This window comes from Rhinoderma darwinii, chromosome 9 (genome assembly GCF_050947455.1).
Source record: "Rhinoderma darwinii isolate aRhiDar2 chromosome 9, aRhiDar2.hap1, whole genome shotgun sequence".
Classification (NCBI taxonomy): Eukaryota; Metazoa; Chordata; class Amphibia; order Anura; family Rhinodermatidae; genus Rhinoderma; species Rhinoderma darwinii.
The window spans coordinates 97,296,446-97,321,744 of record NC_134695.1 but is presented as its reverse complement, the minus strand read 5'-3'; positions in this window follow the sequence as shown (position 1 = coordinate 97,321,744).

Genomic DNA, 25,299 nt, shown 5'->3' with positions numbered 1-25,299 from the left:
CGTCTCTTTCATTATTCTATGATTCTATTTTGATATTATGCATTCTTTGTGTTAAGGATCTGCCAGGCACAGCTTCTGTATCCACGCCCATAGGTAATCAGTCTGCACCTGCTTCTATGTCTGTGAGACTGACTCCATCTTCCACCACTCAGGATGGCAGGCTTAGGAGTGAGAGAGCCTATCACAGCCTGGCCAGACGGAGCTAGCTCCCGCCCTCTGTCTATTTATACCTGCCTTTCCTGTTCCTCCTTGCTTGTGATTCTTCTCTGTTGGTTTCCTGGCCCTGCTACAGCTTCTTGAACTACTTGTCCCTGCTTCGTATTGACCCTGACTTACTGACTACTCTTCTGCTCTGCGTTTGGTACCTCGTACACTCCTGGTTTGACTCGGCTTGTTCACTACTCTCCTGCTCTGCGTTTGTCACCTCGTAATCTCCTGGTTTGACAAGGCTCTTTTACTACTCTTGTTGCTCACGGTGTTGCCGTGGGTAACTGCCCCGTTTCCCTTTGTTCTGTGTTTCCTTGTCTGGTTGTCTGTCATGCACTTATTGAGTGTAGGGACCGTCGCCCAGTTGTACCCCGTCGCCTAGGGCGGGTCGTTGCAAGTAGGCAGGGACTGAGTGGCGGGTAGATTAGGGCTCACTTGTCTGTTTCCCTATCCCTGTCATTATACTTTGTTCAGGCGATACCATTGACAGAATCAATGTGTTCAATCTATGTAATTGTTGCAACTTAACTAAAGAAAAGTTTTCCCCACAGAAGATCCCACGTTGTCTAGACTGATCTGTGCATAAATATTTCATATGACTGGTTGATCATACACAATTTAAGCTTGAATGAACAAGGTCTAAGATATTTTCGTCTAGACATACCACATCTTCAATGTCTTAGTTCTCCCATTATTGCATGTAAATAAAAAGGTAGAAATATTGTCAGCTGTCAATAGGATTAGAGTGTACCAATGCTGTATATTTTTTGTAGTTTGTTGAAGCGTTTTGGTAGGGAGGTGATAATACTGTAAACTTTAAAGTATCTGGTAATGTTTGAAAAATGAAATTACTTAGATGTGATCAGATTTCATTATTTTTTATATAGCATAATGTGAAATTGATGTCAGAAATTTTGGTAAAATTTTAAGAAAAACTGGTCATGAACAAATTACATCTTTAATGTATTATATTCTTTGGCTTTAACAGCTGCTCATAAAACCTTACACTTTTGGGTATATCTATATCAAAATCATTCCTCTTTAACTCATCTGCAAGGGTGTAGAATGGAAATGATAAAGTTGAACTTGACCTTTGCTAGAATTTTGACGTTTCATGCAATATGAGTAATCAGTATTACATTTCCCTTTACACCCTCTGACACAATGATATACTATTGACTATATTATTTTATGGCACAAACATCTACTGGGGGTCGGGGAACTGAGAACCTGCAGGTCAGTCCTTAGAGCCTTTCTGCTAATAGATTCTTGTTTTATGAATAAGGTTTGAAGTAAGGAATGTGAATTCTTTAATGAGTTCTCCTCATACATGCAATACATAATCAAGCGTTGAGGCATATTGGGGCTAATGAGAGTGAGTTTCTGATATTGGCTGAAGGGCTTACAAATGATAATTTATCTCCACCTCCTATTGACGGTTATGGCCTCAATCTCCATTTCTGAGCTGCTATGTATTGTTAGATATATGGCATACATCCATAGGGAAGACCAACTTGGCCAACAAATCATGCAGTGGGTACATGTAATCCATTAATAGGGTTTTCTTTAGAGACAACAGTCTTAACATTGAAGCTGACTCAGTGATCAACTGATCTCACTTAGTCTAACTTTAGAAACCCCCGGCAATACAACTGATTGTAGAGGGTGGCAGTGGTAATGCAATGTAGTATTACATGCAGGCATTGATTTAACTATGGAATTCATGGATATGTCAGGTCTGTCCAAGTGAGAGACACTCTTTGTTAGACGCTCTCCCCTCTGACAAAAAAAGGGGTTCCTGAGTGCCCTTATAGGACTCTTTAATGTCTTCACTACAACTATGCCACCCGAGTTGAGCGCTCCAAATTATTAATATTACTAAATTGGACTACTATATGTGAAATTTCTCCATGTTAATATGGCACATATGGTTACCTTACCATAGGTGGGTATTAACTAGTAGCTATGGCGAAATTTGGTAAATATTTTAATTTCACAATGACATCATATTACAACATATATACAAAATAGCATTTAAATCACTTATATAGATATGATGACATTTCTTTGCATTTGGTGGAATAATTTTACATCAGTGAAGCATCGCAGAACATTAAATGGATCAGTGTATTTCGGGGAAAGATGCTATACACTAGTGTTTTGCATTAGTTCCTTTGGTGCTTAGAGAAGCTGCTTACAAAGGAGCTTCCCATACATTTTAAATCCCATACTGCTGCTCTGACAGTGCCTGTTAGGTTCAATTAGATTCATTAGCTCCTTCTAAGGAGCATTACTTTGTGGAAAGAGCTGAAGCAGCTGTCTGGACTAATTTTGTCTTTCCTATACCAGGAATTCAATTTTTAATACCCCTGCTGTCTAAAACACATAACAGGAAACAAGAAAATATGACTTCTCCTACCAGCCCCTTGAAATGTATAATATGGTTATATTAAGATAATGCAATTTACTCTTCTGTGTAAAGCTATTTTATGGCACTCTGGGGGGCATTTTTCAAGTCGACCACATTTTAATAATTGTAAGCTTTTCATATTACTGCAATGCTTGTACTATGTATTCAATTTTAATGAATAACATTTTATAACTAGATACAGAAAGTAAAAATTCCAGAGGACCTGTAAAGACAATTGGGTTAACTTCAGCCTCCTGGTAACCTCGTTTTTTGTCTTTCTTCACTGATGGTGATGGAATTTTAGTAGGATTTGTCGGTGGAGGACATGATCACTGGAAATCCCAAGATCCCTAAAAAGAAAAGTCAGAGGATGCATAGTAGTCCCATTGGGCGTCCAAGAGGTTGCATCCTCATAGATATGTATCACTAGGATATGCCGCCACCTATGTGTTGGAAAAACTCCTTTAAAATTGCAGAGATGAACTAGTGTTGATAACATCCAATGTTACTAAGAACATAGTTTACTTAGAACATAGTTTTCACAATGTTCCTTGATGGATCTAATGCTGCAAAAATTCCTTTATACCACTCTCCATATTGGTACCATTCAAAAATAGGAGTCTGTAGATGTTTTGTATGCTCCTATATGCAAGCTATTGACCCAAAAATGTATTTATGCCACCCTTATTATTGGTACAGTACCGATCTTCAATAAGATTCTGTAAATGTGACGTAAGCTTCTTGACAAACATGATCTTTCCAGTAGGAGACAACCAAGAAATACCAGTTACAAGGATAGTAATCTGCACAATGTCCTTCCAAGTCATACTAGCAGCTATAGTTGACCCTCATGCAGGGGCGTAACTAGGAAAGACTGGGCCCCATAGAAAACTTTTGACTGGGTCCTCCCCCCCTCTGCTGGGTATCACACAACCCCCCCTTGTAGATAGTGCCTCCCTATAGATTCCACCATACAGTGCCCCCCTATAGATAGCACCATACACATCCCCCTGTAGATAGCCATACACAGCCCGCTGTAGATAACGCCATACACAGCCCCCTGTAGATAACGACTTACAGCCCCCCTGTAGATAATTTCTTACAGCCCCAAATCCCCCCTGTAGATAATGGCATACAGCCCCCTGTAGATAACGCCATACAGCTCCCCCTGTAGATAATTTCATACAGCCGCCCCTGTAGATAACGCCATTCAGCTCCCCCTGTAGATAACGCCATACAGCTCCCCTTGTAAATAGTGTCATACATCCCCCCCTGTAGATAGTGTCAGACATCCCCCCTGTAGATAGTGTCATACATCCCCCCCTGTAGATAGTGTCATACAGCACCCCCTGTAGATAGTGTCATACAGCCCCCCTGTAGATAGTGTCCTACAGCCCCCCTGTAGATAACGCCATACAGCTCCCCCTGTAGATAACACCATACAGCTCCCCCTGTAGATAGTGTCATACATCCCCCCTGTAGATAGTGTCATACAGCCCCCGTGTAGATAACGCCATACAGCTCCCCCTGTAGATAACGCCATACAGCCCCCCTGTAGATAGTGTCATACAGCCCCCTGTAGATAATGTCATACAGCCACCCTGTAGATAACGCCATATAGCTCCCACGGTAGATAACGCCATACAGCTCCCCCTGTAGATAGTGTCATACATCCCCCCCTGTAGATAGTGTCACACATCCCCCCCTGTAGATAGTGTCATACAGCCCCCCTGTAGATAGTGCCATACAGCCTCCCTGTAGATTGTGTCATACAGCCCCCCTGTAGATTACGCCATACAGCTCCCCCTGTAGATAGTGTCATACATCCCCCCTGGAGATAGTGTCATACATCCCCCCTGTAGAAAGCGCCATACAGCTCCCCCTGTAGATAACGCCATACAGCTCCCCTATAGATAACGCCATACAGCTCCCCTGTAGATAACGACATACAGACCCCCCCTGTAGATAACGACATACAGACCCCCCTGTAGATATCGCCATACAGTGACCCCCCCTGTAGATAACGCCATACAGTGACCCCCCCTGTAGATAACGCCATACAGTGACCCTCCTGTAGATAACACCATACGGAACCCCCCCTGTAGATAACACCATACAGAACCCCCCTGTAGATAACGCCATACAGATCCCCCCACCCAAAAAAAGAACACCTATAGTTTGTCCTACAAAAGACATGCATCCAGAGGATAGGGGATACATGTGTGATCGCTGGCAGCGATAAGGAGAGCGGGGGACCGAAAGTCCCCCAAAGTTCTCATGACAGACCCCGGACTTCCAGCGTCTGCGCAGTTCAAGAAAAATGAAAGGAGCCCTGGTCACGCATGCGCACAAGCGCGACCGGTGCGCAAGTCATTTCTATGGAGCTGCAGACAGACCCCGGAAGTCCGAGGTTTGTCATGGAGAACTTCGGGGGACTTTCGGTCAACTGTTCTCCTTATCGCTGGGCATTCCAGCGATCACACATGTATCCCCTATCCTGTGGATAGGGGATGCATGTCTTTTGTAGGAACAACTTCTGCTAGTGGAGCCTCCGGCCATGGGAAGGTGGGCTGCATGGGCCCCCTCATGCTGCGGGCCCCGTAGCAGCCGCTATGGCTGCTATAGCGGTAGTTACGCCACTGCCCTCATGATTCATGGCAATCTTAATACTTTGATGCCACTCTTCTTATTTTTTCCATTCTGCTATACCATTGTATAGATGCTCTGTAAGCTCCATGTCAACCATGGTCATTCTAGTAGGAATTAACCATGACAATTTGAAAGGATTCCTGTTACTAGGACTATCATATGTACATTGTCCCATTAAAGCCATATTAGTGAGCACAGTTGATCCTTGTGTTTCATGGCAATCTAATGGTTTATTTCAGATGACTCTTCTTATCGGAACCATTTAACATAAAATTCAGTTCTCTAGATGTTCTGTAAGTTCCTTGTCTACCATGGTCATTTTAGTGGGAGTCTACTTTAAAGTGTATAGTGTACATCAAGTATCATCTATACATTTTTCTAGCAAATCTAAACTAGCAGCACAGTTGATCTTTGAGATGTATGATCATATAATGTCTAAAAAATATATTTTAAACAACTTTTCTCATTGGTATCATTCATCCAGAAAATATTCTGTAGGCTCCTTGTCAACCATGGCCATTCTTGTAGGAGTCAGCCAAGAAAATGTGAAAGAATCATCTGTGCACTGTCCTACTAAAGTTTTACTGGCGGGCACAGTTAATGAGTTGTCATTCATTGAGATTGCAGTAGAATGCAAAAAACACTTCAAACATTGTTTAGTACACCCAACATCTGCCCATCCTTGCTGGGTGTTGATGCCAGCCCTGGGGCCAGATATTTATTTTCCTAGAGGTCTCTAGATCCCAGTTAGAGTGTGTCTCTCTATTGAATTGCTATTGCAGTATACAATTCAACTTTTTGGTTTATTTTGCCAATTGCAAATTTTTGCATCTCTGTAAAGTCTATATATAATTTCATTTTTTCACTAGATAAGTTTACACATTGCAGTTTTGCTTTTATATTCTTGTCACAGAAAATATTTTATTATTGACATAAAGATAAAAAAGTGAAAACATTTCCTTCAGCGAATCTGTCAGCTTCATTTTACAACCTGAAATCACTGGCAAATTTTATTTAGGAACAGCAAGCTACAAGTTTGTAATGCACACTAAGGATAGCAAACTCCCAGAGATGGGAAGCAGCAAAAATAAATGAAACTTTACTGGTTTTTAAATATGAACTTTAAACAAAGACATTTGACCTTCACGGTACCAGTACATATGATCCGAAATAATGAACAGTGAAAGATGAATTGTGACAAGTACATGACAGTCTGCTAGTGAATGCAGCATACAAGAACATTTTATTATCTGACTCAAGTATCAAAAACCAATATTACTGTCTGCAGTTTTAAAGAGGCTTTTGTCAAAAAAGACCTAATGTTTCACATTCACATTTTGATAGAACAAAGTACGTATATGGAAATATTGCAAATTCAGCATATTGTATGTCAGGAATCAAAATACACAGAAAAATTACAAAAAAAAGCACTCAGAAGACAAAAAAAACATGCACAGTGCAAATTAAAGTACATCTATTTTGTATGATATTTTATGTTTGTTTTATCTTAACAGATCCAAAATACCTGCAGTGATTAATTTAATAAAATATCTTTATAGATGTCAGAGATCCATCAAAAGCTTCTAAATCCCCTGTTCCCCTCACACAGTCATAGCTGAATTATAAAATTCTGACTGCTTGCCGCCACCACTAGGGGGAGCTTACTCAAAGAGGCTCTGTCACCAGATTATAAGTGCCCTATCTCCTACATAATCTGATCGGCGCTGTAATGTAGATAACAGCAGTGGTTTTTATTTTGAAAAACAATCATTTTTGAGCAAGTTATGAGCAATTTTAGATTTATGCTAATGACTATCTTAATAGACAACTGGGCGTGTTTTAACTTTTTACCAACTGGGCGTTGTACAGAGAAGTGTATGATGCGGACCAATCAGCCACATACACTTCTCATTGTTCCAGCCCAGCTTCTTTCACTGCACAATCACACTGTAACAATGGGCTGGAACAATGAGAAGTGTATGACTCTGATTGGTCACTGATTGGTCACTGATTGGTTACTGATTGGTCAGCGTCATACACTTCTCTGTACAACGCCCAGTTTGTAAAAAGTAAAAACATGACCAGTTGTCTATTAGGAAAATCATTAGCATAAATCGAAAATTGTTCATAACTTGCTCAAAAATGATCGTTTTTAAAAATACAAACCACTGTTGTTATCTACATTACAGCGCCGATCAGATTATGTACAAGATAGGGCATTTATAATCTGGTGACAGAGCCTCTTTAAGACAGAATTATTGTTCAATATGGGCTGTATAAATAAGTCTTCACTATGCTCCCCTGAGTGGTGAGAGGTGGCAGTAACAACCAAATGCTCACCCTATTTTAGGTTGACTTAATGGGAAAATCCAATCAAAAGGATCTTTTATAAATATCTTGATATTTTATGATTAGTGGTGGGCACAACATGGAACATGTGTCTGTTCGCTGATTGTAGCTAAGACAATGGAGGATAAATCTGGATCTGTATTTTTTCCTCCACTGTCTAAAATTATGGAAATTTGCCTTGGAAAAAAGGTTAATCTTTATATTTGTTCATCTCTAAACTTTGATCTGGACCACCTCATTGTGTCATCATTAAAGATTATTGTTTTTTAAGTCTCACCATCTGGTGTCCGAGCATGAGATCTACAATATCTAAACGTATATATGTCACAACCTACCTTGGCATCGCTATAAAAAAAAAAAAAGAAAAAACAAGATGAGAGGGATCATGAACACTACGTGTAGATTCCAAAGGGAGTGGGATATAAAGGTCAAGGGCACACTAAGTTAAAATTTGCCAGACCACAAGTAAAAAAAAAATTGGATTTGGAAGATAGACCTTAACAAGATTCTCCGGGACATAACATTGATGGCCTGTCCTAGTATAGCACATCAGAGTTTTATTGAAGGCTTCATACTCCGGGAACACTGCCATTCGGCATAATGAAGGGTCACTTTTAGAGGTGAGCGAATTTTACTAAATAATTTCAGGTCCGAATTGACTTAGTCCGAATAAATTTGCCATGAATCACAAGTGCCCCGATTGCCCTTAAAACTCATGTCTGTCTCCATCATGTCTCCTAGGACAGTGTCCAATCTCTTTCAAGTTCTTTACCACCAAGCCACCATTAGTAATGTCATCCACCTATACCCCTCATGATTGGCTGTGGTAGAGCAAGCAATAACCACAGTGTATTTTGGGAAAGCTGCCTGAAAGGCATTATGGGAAAGCCCACCCAAAGTCATGTGATCCTTTTTCTAATCTATAAAATGGCAACACGCACCCACCTAGAGCTGCCATTTTGCCACGATTCGTGAGCCACGAGCCCCAAAAGTTTTGAATTTTGCCAAATCCCCAAATTTGTGGAAGTCTAGATCAAATTATATTTGTGTAGAATTGATTCACTCATCTCTTTTATTGTTTACACAGGTACCTTGGCTTGTTCGTACAGGTGACTCTGCCTGGTATTATAGCTCAAACGCAGCTCAGTCCCATTCAAGTGAATGCGATGCGTTGCAGTACCATGTATAGACACCCAGGGACCCTTCATTGTTCTCATCAATGGAGTCCTGGAGGTCAGACGCCCATCAATCACACATTGATGGTCTATCCTAGAAAACCCTTTAAACCCAACCAAATGAATTCAGTATAGGTCTGGAGATTCACTTTCATTCTTAAAGGTTTTGTGATCTATCACCCTAAGCACCCACCAAAAAAATAACATAAATATAAATTTTTCTACTGCTTGCATCTATTCCTAATTCTCTGCATCACTAATTTAGAAATGTGGTTGAATATAATTCTTCCAACCAGCCATTCCAATAAAACCCACTAGTACATATGGTATTCTTTTCTATCTCTGTAATGAATATATAGGTTTCAAGTGATACTTTGCCATCTGTCTCCAGCGTTACATTTTAAATTCAGAAATAATATATTTCACATATCTGTCAGCAAAAAGGCAAATGTATATAATTAATGGTTATTTATATTTCCTATATTTTTACCACACATCTGCTCTGTGTTAACATTCTAGAGAATAAAAGAAACAAAAAGCTTCTTCTGGGGTGCTAAATGTCTAAAATTAGCATTTATAGAAGGGAAATATTACCTGAGGGGTAATTTCCCAGAATGCTCAATGCTATGGAAATGCTCCATCAGTGCCATTTCCTATTCACAAAGTTTAGTGTTTTTGCTTTAAATATTTTATTTTTTAGAGTAAAGTTCTTTTATTTCTGTTTACTGTGGAATAAAACTTAAAGAGCAATTGTCACCCTTAGACGAGACCCCTTTAAATTATAGCATCTTCAAGATGCCTTAGCTAGTGGGTGCAGTTGTATAGGCACTAAACACCTCCTGAATTGGCAACAGGGGACCAAAATCTATAAACAGCTTAATACAAACAAGGAGCATTGTCACTATAAGAGTCCTCCTGACCAGTCAGAAGAACCAAAAAGACTCATCGATTGCACTTTCTCACCTAGTACAATATTAAAAGAGTCTACAGGATACCATATGTGACTTCTGGCAAGTTAAAACTTCAAAAGCTTACTGAAAAGTGTGAATATGATGTTAGCTCTACTCTTTAAGTGGTTGTCTGGCTTAGAAAACCAATTTCAATTACTCAATTAATGTCCAGGTCTCAGCCAGACCAGAGATCGACGAGTGAGCTAATTCAGAATGTATAAAACATATGGTGTTGAGCTTGAAGTTAAATAAGCATTCCCACAATTTTTTTTTTTTGCAGATATAGTGAAGAATAGGCTACTATTAAAGAACAATGTAGAGACTCTTGTGTATGCCTTGTGTATACCTGTTTTACTTGATTGCATTTTATAGGTTGTCTGTTATCTAGGTTCCTTCTTCCGCTCTAATGTGGTTCCCCTAATGCAGACTACATTTCCCATCATGCCTCTGGCTTTGCAGGTGCAGAGAGGGTGACATCTCATATCACTGCACTTGCTCTGGTCTGAGTCCTACCTAAGTGTAAGTGACAGATCCGTGACTTAAAAATTATCTTCTCAAACTGAAAATCTCAGTGTATCCTATCTGATGCAGCTTCAGCATGTCTCCTCTTCCTCCTGCATGTGATAAATTTCTCATGTCAGTTTTTACACAGAAGCCAGTGAGGAGCAGCATCTCATAGAAATACACAGCACTCACAGATAGTGAGGGGGGGGAGTATACAGATGTAGCCATCTTTATCTTGACTCTTAATGCATTAAATACATAATGACAAGAAACTTTAACTTGACTTTTTTAATGACTTTTTAGTAGCTTTTGTTATGTGATATCATGCTGCAGCAAGTTATCAGAGTCAAGATAAACTTGGCTACATCTGTAACTCTGTAGCTAATCATTGTATGGACTCCTTGTCCCTTCGATAGAGCAGAAAATATCTATTTAGTAGCATTATATGCGTTGAGGGACAAACAGAGGAACTGGGTGGAGAGAGGAGGTGTCTTAAAGCTGCCAGGAGGGATTTGATTGGTGATCTTTTAATCCTGTAGTTCACACTAAGTCATCTACACAGCAAAAAATGAACTCCTGTCTACACAGAAGAGCATGGTCTATTTTGGTGATCAGACCGAGATCACGACACAGAGAAGCATTGTACTCAGCATTACCTTGAACAATCCTGCTGTCACCTGAAAGCGACTGCCTCTTCACCGTGCTCCTACCTTTATGACCTTTTGAGTTGTATGCAGCCACAGTTTGCAGCTTCTCACAATAGTGGCACATTAATAATTGTGTTCCAAATTAGATTATTGGAGCCGGTATCGTGTCCATCTTTTATGGAGCCGTGTTTGCTGCCTGAATTTCTTTATATTTACATTACTCATAATAAGTTGACATTACAATGAATAAAGAAGATTCACAAATGTTTGTGTAGAGCAGACTGATGAACAAATCAATCCCCAAACGTTCTGTCGATGGATGAAACCATTTTACAGATCAATTCCTGCTGCATCTTGTATGACTTTATTAAGAATTATTATGCAAGCTTAATGGGAAAGTGCCTCATATTTTAAAAAAAGCGATGACTTTCAATAAGTCACATAAGCGAAAACACCAATTGTGAGGTCTGAATATTCTACAATTAACCATTGTCAATAATAATGTAAGAAACACAGTCAGAACTGTCAAGTGTTGTTTAAGAGGCTACTAAATGTTGCCTTCGAAAATACATTACATATTGGAAGAAACGTGTTTCTCTTTGTAAGGTATAGAATCGTATAAACTGGGGAATAATAAAATCAGAGTATATCAACAAAAAATAATACATTCCAGACCCAACATTGTATAAAGCGACTGACTGCCATTGGGGGTGTATTAACACTTCAACTCCAGAGTACATTCGATGTATGTGCTGAAAAAGCTCACGACCCATATGCCGAACATATCCATAGGGTGCCATTCACCTGACGGATGTGTCCTTTAGCATCCATCGAGCCGGAAAACCTTTATTTCAATTGTATGGAATAGTATAGTCGGCTACGCTATTCCTATAGAGAGAAATCACCCCCAAATGTTTACACAAACGTACACATGCTACATTTTGCCACTGCATGCCTATACACCCTAAAGGGTTACAATTGCTGAGTATTTTTATTTTAAAATGTGATACCTAAAAAAGTCTTGAATCGATATGTCAGATCAAAATAACCAGGACATTTTTTTTTATTAGGGTTTATATTATTCCTAAAATAAAAAATAAATACATAAACATAAATATTGTGATTCTAGGAAATTATTCTAGGTGAATGTATTTTTTGGGAATTTTATACCTATCTTTTTATTTTTTTTATTGATAAAATATTTTTGAAAAAGAGCACAAAGTTAAATAAATAAATAAAAACAAAAACTCTTTGTACTTGGTTTTGCTGTGAATGCACTTAATTATAAAGGATTTTCACTTTTTTTTCCTCTTTGGAAGATTATCTTCTGAAAAGTTCAACCCACCTACCTTCTGCCTCAAAGGAATATTCCAACGATACACATTGATTTCACCTTTGTATGCCCATCAATGTCTCATTGGTGGAGGTGCGACTGCTGGAACCCAAACAGATGCCTAGAATAAAGGGGCTTAAGAACTAGATAGTGCCACTCCTGCTCCATGCACTTAAATTAGATTGTGTTGCAATACCAGGTATAGTGCATGGTCGGGAGCCAGGTGGTGTCAGAGAGAAGCCAAAGGGGTCACAGACCCGACATCAGTGGGGTTGTACCAGACAGAGATTGAGGGCATGATTGATAATTGGGCACTTTGGGTCTGTACCCTGAATACCAGGCTGTATGTTCCCAGCAATAAATAGTGGACGCGAGCACACATGATTGGAATGGAGTGGATGATCAATGACTAGATATGGATCGGTAGATCTCAGGGTACTATATGTTCTGTGTGTCTACGTAATATATATGTATGCGTGACTGTGAATCTCACCTGCATATGTCAGTAGGATTATCTATGGATCTCAGGCACATGTTTGGTACATAATTTTTGGGCTTTCTTTGAGTCAGTGAGTCCATCTATGGAAACATACAGAAGACTGAACATTGTAATGGAATATCCGAAGCAGCCTGGAATAAAAATCAGTACAATTCCTTTTGAATTATTTACAATGACTAGCGCCGTGTTGTTCGACAATCCCCACAATATTTCTTCCATGTAATCGCTCTTTAATAGTCAAAATCATCCACGTATTCTTCACAAGTTTTGAAAGTGTAAAGTTATAATATTCTCAAACAGATGGGCAATTAGTTTTAAAACCTCCGGAATATGTAGCTTGCAGAGAAAAGCAGTTTTATAGCATGCAGCACATTTTTCTGTTGACACACTAAAACGGAAAAATAATATTCACTTACTTTTTATTACTTTATAACCAATCAAAGGCAAAGCAATTCATCAGCATTCACTTTCCCTCGGTCTCACGCCTCACCATCTACACCAATACCCCAGACTTCCGTTCTTCCCGTCATCTTGGAAAACATAGAAAAGATTTGTTGTATATTTTTATGGGCCATATGCTAAAGAAATGGGTTTTTCTTAAAGATTCAGCAAATCAAGGAGTTGCTGGTGATACAATACCATTTTATGTAATTGAGGTTCATGTTCATACAGTTTTTGGTCCAAAGAAATAAAAATAAATGTTGCATTTAAACTACAATATTAATGTGGCAGTCCTCGGCTGAGAAGTCTGTTTTTGTTAAGCTGTCAAGGGGAGATAATGTGGACGGATGTAGCAGAAGTGTTGCCGTTGTTTAAATATCTCTCTAAAGTGGGAATGATTTAAGAGCTTTGTGTTCGAGGGCTTATAGTTATATTCTATCATGAACCACAAAGTAGTGGAGCTAAAAGGTTATAATTTATGTCCTGTTGTTGAGAAAGTCTTATTTAAAAGGTTCATTTCCATCAAAAGGCTGGAGATTGATGTTGGCGTATCTACTAGGGAAACTACTATGGAGCCCAATAGCCAAGGAGCCCGACTAATAGGTGTGGACGATCAAAAGAGCAGAGGAAACGGAATGTGGACCACTTGGAAACCAAGGAAAGAAAGAAAGAAAGACAGAGGACCAAGAGTGGAGACCAAAATAACCATAAGTTGTCGTCAACTTACTTTCTGCTGAAGGCGGTCATGGTGAATTGGAGCCTATTACGAATTTTACTATCGGGATGCATGGTTCTTCATTACACCCCTGTCTGGTATCATGGTGATGTTGAGGACCATAGGAAAGGTATTACACAGCATTCATCATGATTGGTCTAAAGGTCACCAAAGTCAATCTCAAGCTCAACTGTTGCATATCTTGGGGTATTTAGCCAGTAGATCTACCATCTTGTATTTATTGGTTCTTTTGCCACTTTGATTATTTTTATTGTTTTAAATCAGTGCTGTGTGGATAAAAAACCAAGGAAACCATCAACAAGTTGCATAACTGCTTCTGTGATGGTCTGTGTTAGTACTCGAATACTGAAGACAGCTCAGATCATTACCCATCATCAGATGCTTATTAAAAGATGGAATAGTCAGATTAATATATGAATACCGAAAGTTCATTAACACACGGAGATCTAAATTAACATATGCATACTTAACATAATCATCTGATAGTGACCTAGGATACAGGTGTTAACAAATCAAGGATACCCAAAGATCATCCTCTGTAGGGGACCATTGGAAAGAAAACTTATAGACTGAGAATGTCTTATCAGGCAACAGCAGTTTGCTGCTTGTTTCCAGGTAACAAAAGCAGATATTGTTTTCTAAACAGTATAAATATATATGTCTATATTATATATATATATATATATATATATATATATAGACATATATATTTATGTATATATATTATTATATTTGTTGAGTATATAGTAAATCATATCAAAATGTCCCATATTATAGTGTTGTCTTAAATTAGAGGAAAGGTTCTACTTTCCAAAAACAGCACCACACTTGTACATAGGTCGTGTGAGGTATTGCAGCTTCATCCAATTTCCTTGAATATAGGAATATTTCAGCCCAGCATTCACCGGCCTGATGTTTGCTGTACACTTGTAATAATTTGTTGTGCTGTGTAAAACCGGAAAAAAAATATTTGCATGCAACATAATGAAACAAGTTATTTACGTGATGAAGAACAGTAAACTTCCCTGATTTAATTAGACACAGAAAATTGACTAAGCAAGAAAACAGCCTTTTGGAATCTGATTAGAAGGATCAACATGAGCAGTTGTTTGCCTGAAATAGACACTTGCGTGTTACTGTGCTTCCTGTTAATTTCCATTGCCTATGGGGGAGGGGAAAACACATTTTATAAAACTGGTGAACTGGGCATTTGTAATCTGGCTGAACTGGTTTATGCTTGGCATATGAGGTACATGTATTTGTGTATTTGGATTAAAGGATAATTTAAAGAGAATCTTCACCTAAAATTATTTTTTCAAAAATCTGACGCAAAGAGATAGAGAATAGTGATTTGAGGTCTACCAAGCTACTTAGGCCCCTTCAGTTTACTTGAGCTACAGACCTATGTAATGTGAGACAGATTGATTACTAGGGAAAAATTGCTTAGCAACCCCATTTAAAAGTCTGCCGCTGTTAGTGTATCCAGAGCAACTAGTCTGCTTCAAAGGTGTCGACTTGGATTAGAACATGCTGACTTGACTGATTAAAAGCCAATCTTAAAAAGTATTACTCAAAAATTACAAGAAAAGCTTGGTATATAATCCCTCTGGTTCAAAGTGAGTGACATTGCAACAATACTTGGAGAGTTTAAGGAATTTTCTCCTGAAGACATCCTCTTTTCAGGTTAAAGTTGCCTATTCAATACTTGATCGATGCAAGCCTGGCTTCAGAAACCCCTGACAATAATCTGTTATCAGCCATACATTAGGCCTACATTGGTCGCTGTTGGGTAAATGTAGTACTACATGCCACCAGACCTTCTTTATGTCATTCATATGCCCTAATAGTGGTCGTGATGGAACAAACCTTTTTAAACTTGGTGTTTGATATTTTTGTAGGAACATCGTGAGATGCCCAGCTCATCAACTTATACGATCAGAAAAGGATAAGATGACCACATGGGGTAGGTGACATTGGTTCACCTTATCGCCTTATATTTGCCAACATATCCTGTAGTTGTATGTATGGCACGTTTTCAAGTATTTTTGGCCAAGAGTATTGTTTTGGGGCCACCCATGCCGAAAGGGAACGGTTGACAAAAAAGGGTGATTCAGAAACGTAACTTGAAGCTCCAAGGCCATAGTGCAAAATCTGTAACTCGGTTGAAGTTCCCAGTTATCTTTTGTGCCAGTTTGGGCTACAGGATACAAGTAGGACCGCAACCTTTAGCAACTCCTATTGTTACGCCCCTCAGCTAATTTAACAGTCTTCATATAAAGGTAAAATTGTTTCCCTATGCATGGAGACTTTAAAACACTCTAAAGTATTGTCCTGGGCCCCACATCCTGATACATTAGTCACATGATGCCGAAATAATAGACTCAAACTACAATATCAAATATTAGACGTATATTTTATAACATTTCAAAAATTCTCTATAAAAATATCCTTCTAACAAGACTATTTCCTGTGACACCAGGGCTTTCTGAGCCTTAAATTATCCCTACTGGTATCACTGGTCCCAGAAATTGAAATCTTTAGTTATAAAACCTCCTGAAAACAATCAGGGTTTATCAGTGGCGGCACTACATGAGGATTGACTTCCATGACCTACGGATTCAATTTTGTGCTCCGGGAGACTGACTAAATTACTTTTGCATCTCTTCTTCCCTTCTGGCTTGTAAGGAAAATGTTAGTTTCTTAGAAAGGACTTTATCTCAACAAGTCCAACACAGAAGCTGAGGTAATCATCTTATAATGCCCCATGCCAGAATCAATTTATTTACACGCAACTGGTCTCCAAGTCCTGTGATGTTTGAGAACATATAGATCAAAAGGACCACTTGCTTTAAGTGTATTCCCGGTAACAGGTCATCACATGCTGACAATCCAGTCAAAATGATAACTAGCGCCTTTCAAGTAGTCTGCCGCCCGCTATAGATAATTATATTGAGGCCAAGAGTGGGCGAGCAGTGATTCTTCAGTCTATTACTGTTAGACTACAACATAAGTCATGCATCCTGTCCTACAGGCTTAGACTCTTGTCATCTTAAAAAAAATGTTGTCAATTTCAATAATCTGGCAGGCTGGACTAAGTTTTAGTTCAATCAAACGTAAAGAGCATTTTGCCCCTAACATAATAAAAATTACTTAAAAATAGAAATAATGTAAATTAAAGGGAACCTGTCACCAACATTTCACCTATTAAACCGGCAGTTCCTGGTGGAAGTGGGTGAAAAATAATTTTTATGTAACCAATCATTATCTTCTAAGTCGGCTCTGTACCTTTGGTATTCAGTTTTTTAGTGTTCCCGTGCCGTATTCTAATGAGCATAAGAGTCGTATCTTCGTTTGAAAAGAGTCATATATTCATTCCTCAAGCCTTTCCGAGTTTACCCCGCCTCCTTACTTTTGATTGACGGCTCCTAGCCTCTGCCCAGCACACATGAAATCCTGCGCTTGCGCATCGATGTCCTGTTCCGGTGCGCGCGCACAATGGGACACCGGGATGAAGCAGGGAAGGGTGTCGGACCATACATGACGGGTGCATGCGCGTAACCTCAGCCGAGATCTCGGCATTCAGGGCGGGCCTGGTTTTTGTGGTGGGCGGGCATAAGAAGTGGAACGAATGAGACTGCTGGATTATTAAAATAAAAGGCGCAAAATGTTTGTAGACCGTTATTTACGTATGGAGGAGGAGTTTAGGAGAGGGGATAATGGCAATTAACTTTTGACAGCAGCGGCCAGAGAGGGGTGATTAGAGTTCAATAGGTGAAAGTATGGTCACAGGTTCTTTTTAAGTCCTTAAGTAGGATTAGAAAAAAAATTGCTGTTTTCTTCTAGAAACAGCGCCACACCTGTCCTTATGCCGTATCTGGAATTGCATCTTAGCTCCATTGAAGTGAATAGAGCTGCAATGCTACACAGTGAACAAGTGTAGTGCTGGTTTTGGAAGAAATCAGCTATGTTTTTCTAACCCCTTTAAATTTTATCCTGCTGTGTTTTATGCTGACTATGGAGTCAATCACTTGCCACTAGGATCTTTTTCTTATAAGTTGATTCATAGATAGCCTATTCAACCTTATTGATGATATGTCCTTTGTGTGCAGTGATGTATAAATGGAGGATGGGCCCTCTGGTGGGCCAAAGGAACTGCATGGATGGAAGAGCTAGAAGCAGTTGACTTGCCTTCTACTTGGATTTGGATGGTGGGGGAGGGGTAACAAACTTTTTTTTAAACTTGTGGTTTATCTGTACGGCCCTGATTTAGGATTGTATAATATAACAGTCCTAGGTACATAAGTGGTAAAGTACTAAGAATAACAACCTAAATCTCTATCCTCATTAGTTTGTGTTTCTATAATTATCCGCATTTCAATCTTTTGTTCAGTGATTTGTAACCATTTCATATAATCTGACACACTGTACTGTAATCAGTCTTCAATTGCTTGGAAACTATTATCACCGTGTAAAAATGACAATTTAGAAAAGAATAGTATAAATAACAATTTGCAGAACAATGCAGTCACCTGCTGGGGATTAGAGGCATATGGTAGTATTCTCATCTCATTGAATCAAATCAGCTGACCCATTTAAACATGCAATTCTTTGTCTGAAGATTACTGAGATCTTCTTTCAAAATTGATTAATCTTCAAGACAACATGTGCAAACAATGTGTTAATCCTTAAAAAAAAGAATGACATTTTTTTTTGATCTAATAATCTACTAAATAATAGTTTGATCTTTTCCAGGAAACCTTCTGTACTATGTTAGAACTTGTAAGAAATTTTAAATATCATACTTTTCTAAATTGACATTTATTAAATTAAATGATATGGTTTTATAGTAATTCTGTACATGTCATCATAATATACTGCAAAGCTATGATGATGTTTCACATTTATTTTTAGTTGCAATACCATGCCTGACCACATGACGAGCTGTTTGGAGGAAACATCTCCATGACTTACTATGAACCGAAGATCACTTTTATACTCAGGAGACCGCCTAATGGATAAAATATAAATTACAACAATTTACCTGGTCTCTTTGACTTACACATTAGGGGGGAATGGGAAAGCAACCCAAGGGTCACAAGCCCTTTTTTTCTGTGAGATATAGGTTGGAGGGTCAACAATCACCAAACTGTCCAGCATGGTAACATGAACCAGAACCAAGAGGGACCTGAATTGAAGAACACCTAGAAAGTGTATGGCCAGTATCACACATGTAAAGGGAGAATTCATTTTCTAACACTTAAGCGTACCAACTGTAGTAACCTTGCCTGACAAGGGCTATGACTTTTGGCAGTACTGCGTTGGCACAGTATGGGCATAGACTACTTATTGCAATCTATGGACTATAACACACATAATACATGGACAATTATTGTGTATCTCTCCCAACATTCAATATATCCCCCTTATTTAGACGTATACACACTATATAAAATAAGGCATATTATAATCAAAAATCACATGTCATGACAAGATAGTCATAAATGGTAAAAGGGCTGTCTTGCAACCTTCACAACGACCTATACCGGAGTACAAGGAGCGGTATAACATGTTGGTTGGATGGATGGCACAGTGTATGGTAAGCCGTCTATCAGTATCTCAGTATTGTGGTCCGGGAGACAACATCCATTAGGTTAACCCTATAAATGAATGAATCGATTCTAAACCAACCAAAGTCGGTTCAAATTTTTTAACGGTTTTGGATTAGTTGAATTCTGAAACTTTTTGGGTTCATAGAGCACGAAACCCAGCAAAATGGCGGCCATCGGTGAGCGCCGGCTGCCATTTCACAGATTAAAAATAGATCACATGACCTCAGGTGGGCATCTCCATAATGCCTTGCAGGCAGTCTTCCAAAAATGCACGGGGGTTATCCCTCCCTCTACCCATATATGTTGCTGCCATTTTGACACTACATGCTGGCTCGGCATTAAAGAACTTGAAAGGGTTTGTATACAGTCCTAGAAGACATCAGAGTGTTAGACACAAGTTTTCAGGGCAATCGGGCACTTTCGATTTGCGGCAAATTTATTTCGACCGAATTGAATGGGATGGCCGATTCAACTGAATTTGACCCAAAAGGTACTTTGGCAAATTTGCTCATTTCTAGTTACCCCTAACGTTCACCTTGTAGATACTTCGATATAAACTGAACCCGTCTCCTGACCAATTAATATATATTGAACCATCTCCAGAACCCAATCATTGAAAAGTCTTAACTGCCACATATGAGGAGACAATTAATAGGATCCATGGGCTGGCGGGGTAATTAATTAGAATGAATGAAATCTTCATCTAAGGGCTTTTACTGTTGTTTTAAACAAGACTCTGTTCTCTTTAATGTGTGCACACAGGATTTTGTTAGAGATGCTTATCTTCAATAAACCCTGACTAAGTTTGATGAGGCAATTTGAAACTCATGATCCTCAATCCAACCCAGTACTCCTTGACAGTCTCCTTTGATTAAAATTACTTACATTGCTGCAATTTACTCAAAGAATATCAGTGTAGATTATATAATGACAGCAAAAATAGCCTCTTGTGCATGATTTACTGGCACCCTATCATTATTACCCGATCCGCCGAGCCTGTAATATAATTGTGAAATTGTTTTAGCCAAATTATATCTGTTTATATGTACATTTTATTGTTTGTTTTTGTTGTATATTATTATTATTATTATTATTATTATTATTATTATTGCTATTACTATTATTATTTTTAATCAATGAAGCCGTTGCATACATTGTAACTCCATAATGACCAGGGTATTTTGTCCTTAAAGGGGTACTCTGGTTTAAAGGGATTTTCAACCCAATAAAAATTGATGGCTTATCCTCAGGATAGGCCATCAATAGCTGATGGGTTGGGGTCTGACTCCCGGGTCCCCCACCAATCAGCTGTTTTGAAGGGGGTGCAGCGCTCATACGAGCTCTGCTTCCCCTTCATTTCCCTTACTTGCTCACCCTGTGAATCGCCTACACGACCGTAGTAGTGGTTCACGGTATTACAGCCTTCTCTCATTCACTTTAATGGGAGAGGGTTGTAATACTGTAAACCACCACTATTGCTGTGTCGGCAAATCACAATGTAAGCAAGTGACCGTAATGAAGGGGGAGGAGTCGGACCTCGACTCATCAGCTATTGATGGCCTATCCTGAGGATAAGAACAAAAAGACGGCGCCACCTTGTGTAGATCAGTAGGTCGAGGTGAGGAAACAGTGACAAGAAATGTGCTCACCAGAAAACGGAGGTTTCAAAGCGTATATATCCACAGTGCTGCTGCCAGATCCATGTCGGTGTCCAAGATGGGACCGCTTAGGTAGAAATAAATGCAGGTAAAAAAGTGGATCTTTTTGATGGCGCTGCTGTGTGGTGAGAATGATGTGGAACAGAGTCCCGAGTTATTAATAAGTTCAGTTTATTGAAAGTGGCTACGCGTTTCGACGATGAACAATCGTCTTCCTCATTTTTCATCGTCGAAACGCGTAAAAAAAGGCCTGAGGAAGACGATTGTTCATCGTCGAAACGCGTAGCCACTTTCAATAAACTGAACTTATTAATAACTCGGGACTCTGTTCCACATCATTCTCACCACACAGCAGCGCCATCAAAAAGATCCACTTTTTTACCTGCATTTATTTCTATCCTGAGGATAGACCATCAATATTTATTGTTTGGGAAACCCCTTTAACATCAATAAGGTTTAAAGGGGTTTTCCAGTTTCAGCAAATTAATGTTAATTTTTTACAATTAAAAGTTATAAAATTTTCAAATATACTTTCTGTAATAATTCCTCACGGTTTTCAAGATCTCTGCTTGTTGTTATTCAGTAGGATCCTTCATTGTTTACTTCTAGCGGATACATTTCTGTCACGCAGGTGCTGGGCTCGTTACATAGTCATGTGATGGGCACAGGTGCTGGGATCGTTACATGGTCATGGGATGGACACACAGGTGCTGGGATCGTTACATGGTCATGGGATGGACATACAGGTGCTGGGCTCGTTATATGGTCATGTGATGGGCACACAGGTGCTGAGATCGTTACAAGACACAGCTCGGATACACAGCTCGTAAATGTGACAAGCCGTGCACCTGTGTGTCCATCACATGACCATGGACAGAATTGTAGAATGAAAATCATTCAGAAAGGAATTAATACAGAAAGTATATTGGAAAACTATACATTTTTAACTTTAAAAAAAATAACATTAATTTGCTGAAATAGGACAAGAGGAGTTGCATACGATCTAAAATAAAAAAATAAATATAAAAAAAAGAGTCTGGTTTTCTTTTCCAGAAACAGCACCACTATCGTCCATTATTGTTTTTGTTATTGCAGCTCAGCACCACTCAAGTGAGTTGTAATACCAGATAGAGCCATGGCACTGATTCTGGGGGAAAAATTAGACAATTTCTTCTATTTTTCTAGAGCGCCTTTAAATTTCAGAGCAAATGTAGCACTCATATGAACAAAGGTAAAACGTAGTCCTTGATAACTGATCCCAAGGAAGGCAGATTTGGGAAGCGGAAAGCTTGTGGAATTGTTTATTTCAATGTACAGGCAAGCACTATTTCTGTCTATGTGTTCTGTATATCATATACATACAGCTTAAAGTGTACCTCCAAAGTTTGGCGCAAAAAGAATAAAATACATAACTTAATCCTACTTGTAAATACAATTAAATGGCTATATAAGTTGTGTTTCTACCTTACTCCTGTCTGTAGTTATCCCCCATGGTCCTTTCCCAGCCATAGATGTTCATTCAGCTATGGCTGGTTGTGCAAATGGGCGTTCCATTCCGGGTCCTGACGTGAACTAAGGGAACTGCGCCCAGCACGTCCGCTCATGAACGCACTTGGCAGGGCATCCAATCAGGGTTCAGAAGCTCCTGCTTCTGTATCTGTCTCTCAGTGGCCAGCAGTGGCCGCTATTCTATACAACCACAAGCCTGCACCGGGAGCACGCACGCTTCCTGCGTCACTCCCAAGATGCATCTGTTCTCCCTAGAATCCGTATCCAGCTTCTGTTCGAGCTGGATACGAATTCTTCTTGACAACGAGCGTGCATCGCTCAAGTAACAGCAGGCAAACCAGAAGGAGATAGGAGTGAAGACAGGACAACAGGAGGAAAACCATAGGATATCAGTAATAACTTTACACTATGAATATGCTTATATTTTCAAAAATAGAAAACAGCAATGAAAAGTTTTAAAACTTTACAGGAACATTTTAACCCCTTGATGACCAGCCTATTTTAGACCTTAATGACCAAGCCATTTTTTATGTTTTTCATCGTCTCATTCCAAGAGCTATAACTTTTCTATTTTTGCGTCGACAAAGCTGTATAAGGTCTTGTTTTTTCGGGACAAGTTGTAATTTTTAATATCATCATTTTGGGGTACATAGAATTTACTGATTAACTTTTATAAACTTTTTTTTCTGGGGGGGGGGGAATAGAAAAAAAACTGCAATTTCATCACACTTTTTCCGTCCTAAATTTACGCCATTTTCCGTGTGGTATAAATAACACAATAACTGTATTCAGCGAGTTTTTGCGATTGCAGCGATACAAAATTTATATAGATTTTGTATGCTTTACTACTTTTACACAGTGAAAACACTTTTTTTCAAAATTATTTGTTTTTGTGTCTCCATATTTGAAGAGCCGTAACTTTTTTATTTTTTCGCCGTTGTATTTGTATGAGGGCTTTTTTTTTTGCGAGACAACTTGTAGTTTTTATCGGTACCATTTTGGAGTAGATGTGACTTTTTGATCACTTTTTATCACATTTTTGTTAAGGCTGGATTCAAAGAAAACAGCAATTTTTGCATGTTTTTTAATTTTATTTTTTATGACGTTCACCGTGCGGGTTAAATGATGTAATAAGTTTATATTTGGGGTCGTGACGGACGTGGCAATACCAAATATGTGTAACTTTTTTACTTTATTTTGTTTTTTAATAATAAAGCCGTTTGTAAGGGGGAAAAGTGGGTTTTTAATTTTTTTTCCACTTTTTATTAAACTTTTTTTCTACTTTTTGACTAGTCCCACTAGGGGACTTCACTATGCGATCATCCGATTTCATTTATAATACACTGCAATACTTCTGTATTGCAGTGTATTATGCCTGTCCGTTTAAAACGGACAGGCATCTGCTAGGACATGCCAGAGGCATGACCTGGCAGGCATTCACTACAGGCAGACCTGAGGGCCTTTATTAGGCCCCCTGACTGCCATCGGAGACACAGACACTCGGCGATCTTATCGCCGGGTGTCAGTGGGATGAGAGGGAGGCGGAGCTCCCTCCCTCTCTCCAAAACCACTCAGATGTGGCGCTCGCTATTGAGCACCACATCTGAGGGGTTAAACGGGTGAGATCGATACTAATATCGATCTCACCAGTTCGATGCAGCACCGTAAAAAGGCTATTACATCAGAATAAAGCCCATCAGTGGCCACCGTAAAAACACTATGGGGCGGTCACTAACGGGTTAACTATGTTTATGGACCAGCAGCATATAAATATTCAATAATTTGATTACATCCGAGCATAGAGCCGACATAAAAACATAGTATAGTCAAATTACAATGTAGTATTATTATTATTATCATTATTATTATTAATAATATTATTATTAAAACTTTAATTGTAATTACTATTATTAGGGTATTTATTTTCTTTCATTTTTTATATTCAAATTACTTTGTATTTTTTAAGGTTATTGGGATTTAAGTCGATAAAAATAGAACTTGTATTCCTATAATTTGTAAATCTTCAATGTAAAGCTCAGAACTACACTATGCAGTAGCCAGAATGTGTAATTGTGTGTTCCGACGTACTAGGTAAAGTTAAGGTGGAATTTCATTATTGATAATTATTTTATTTATTTATTTATTATTAAAATTATTATTAATATTATTATTATTATTATTATTATTATTATTATTATTATTATTATTATCATCATTATTATAACATTTGTACTTAATTCAGAGGGATCATATAAATGTTTTTATTTTTTTAACATTTTATTATATCCTTGAAAGTCTCTGTAGATCTCAATACCAATTTGTTTTTTGTTTTTACTAAACTGCGTCTCCTCAAATATGATGAGTGCATTGAAGGCAAATATCTCACTATCCATAGACAGAAGATGACTGGACCGGTCTGACCCCTCAATAAACATTCATGCTCAAATCGTCATATATGGCACCCGCTATGTCCAAGAGAACATCAATTCGGGCAGTTAAAGGAACAGTGTCACGAAAAAAAAAATTTAACATCAGTTTGATTTTAGTCTTTTATTAAAAACTTGTATATTTATTTGTGTGTTTGTGTTTTACTTTTTTTTATTTTTACGCTTTTTCTTCCCTA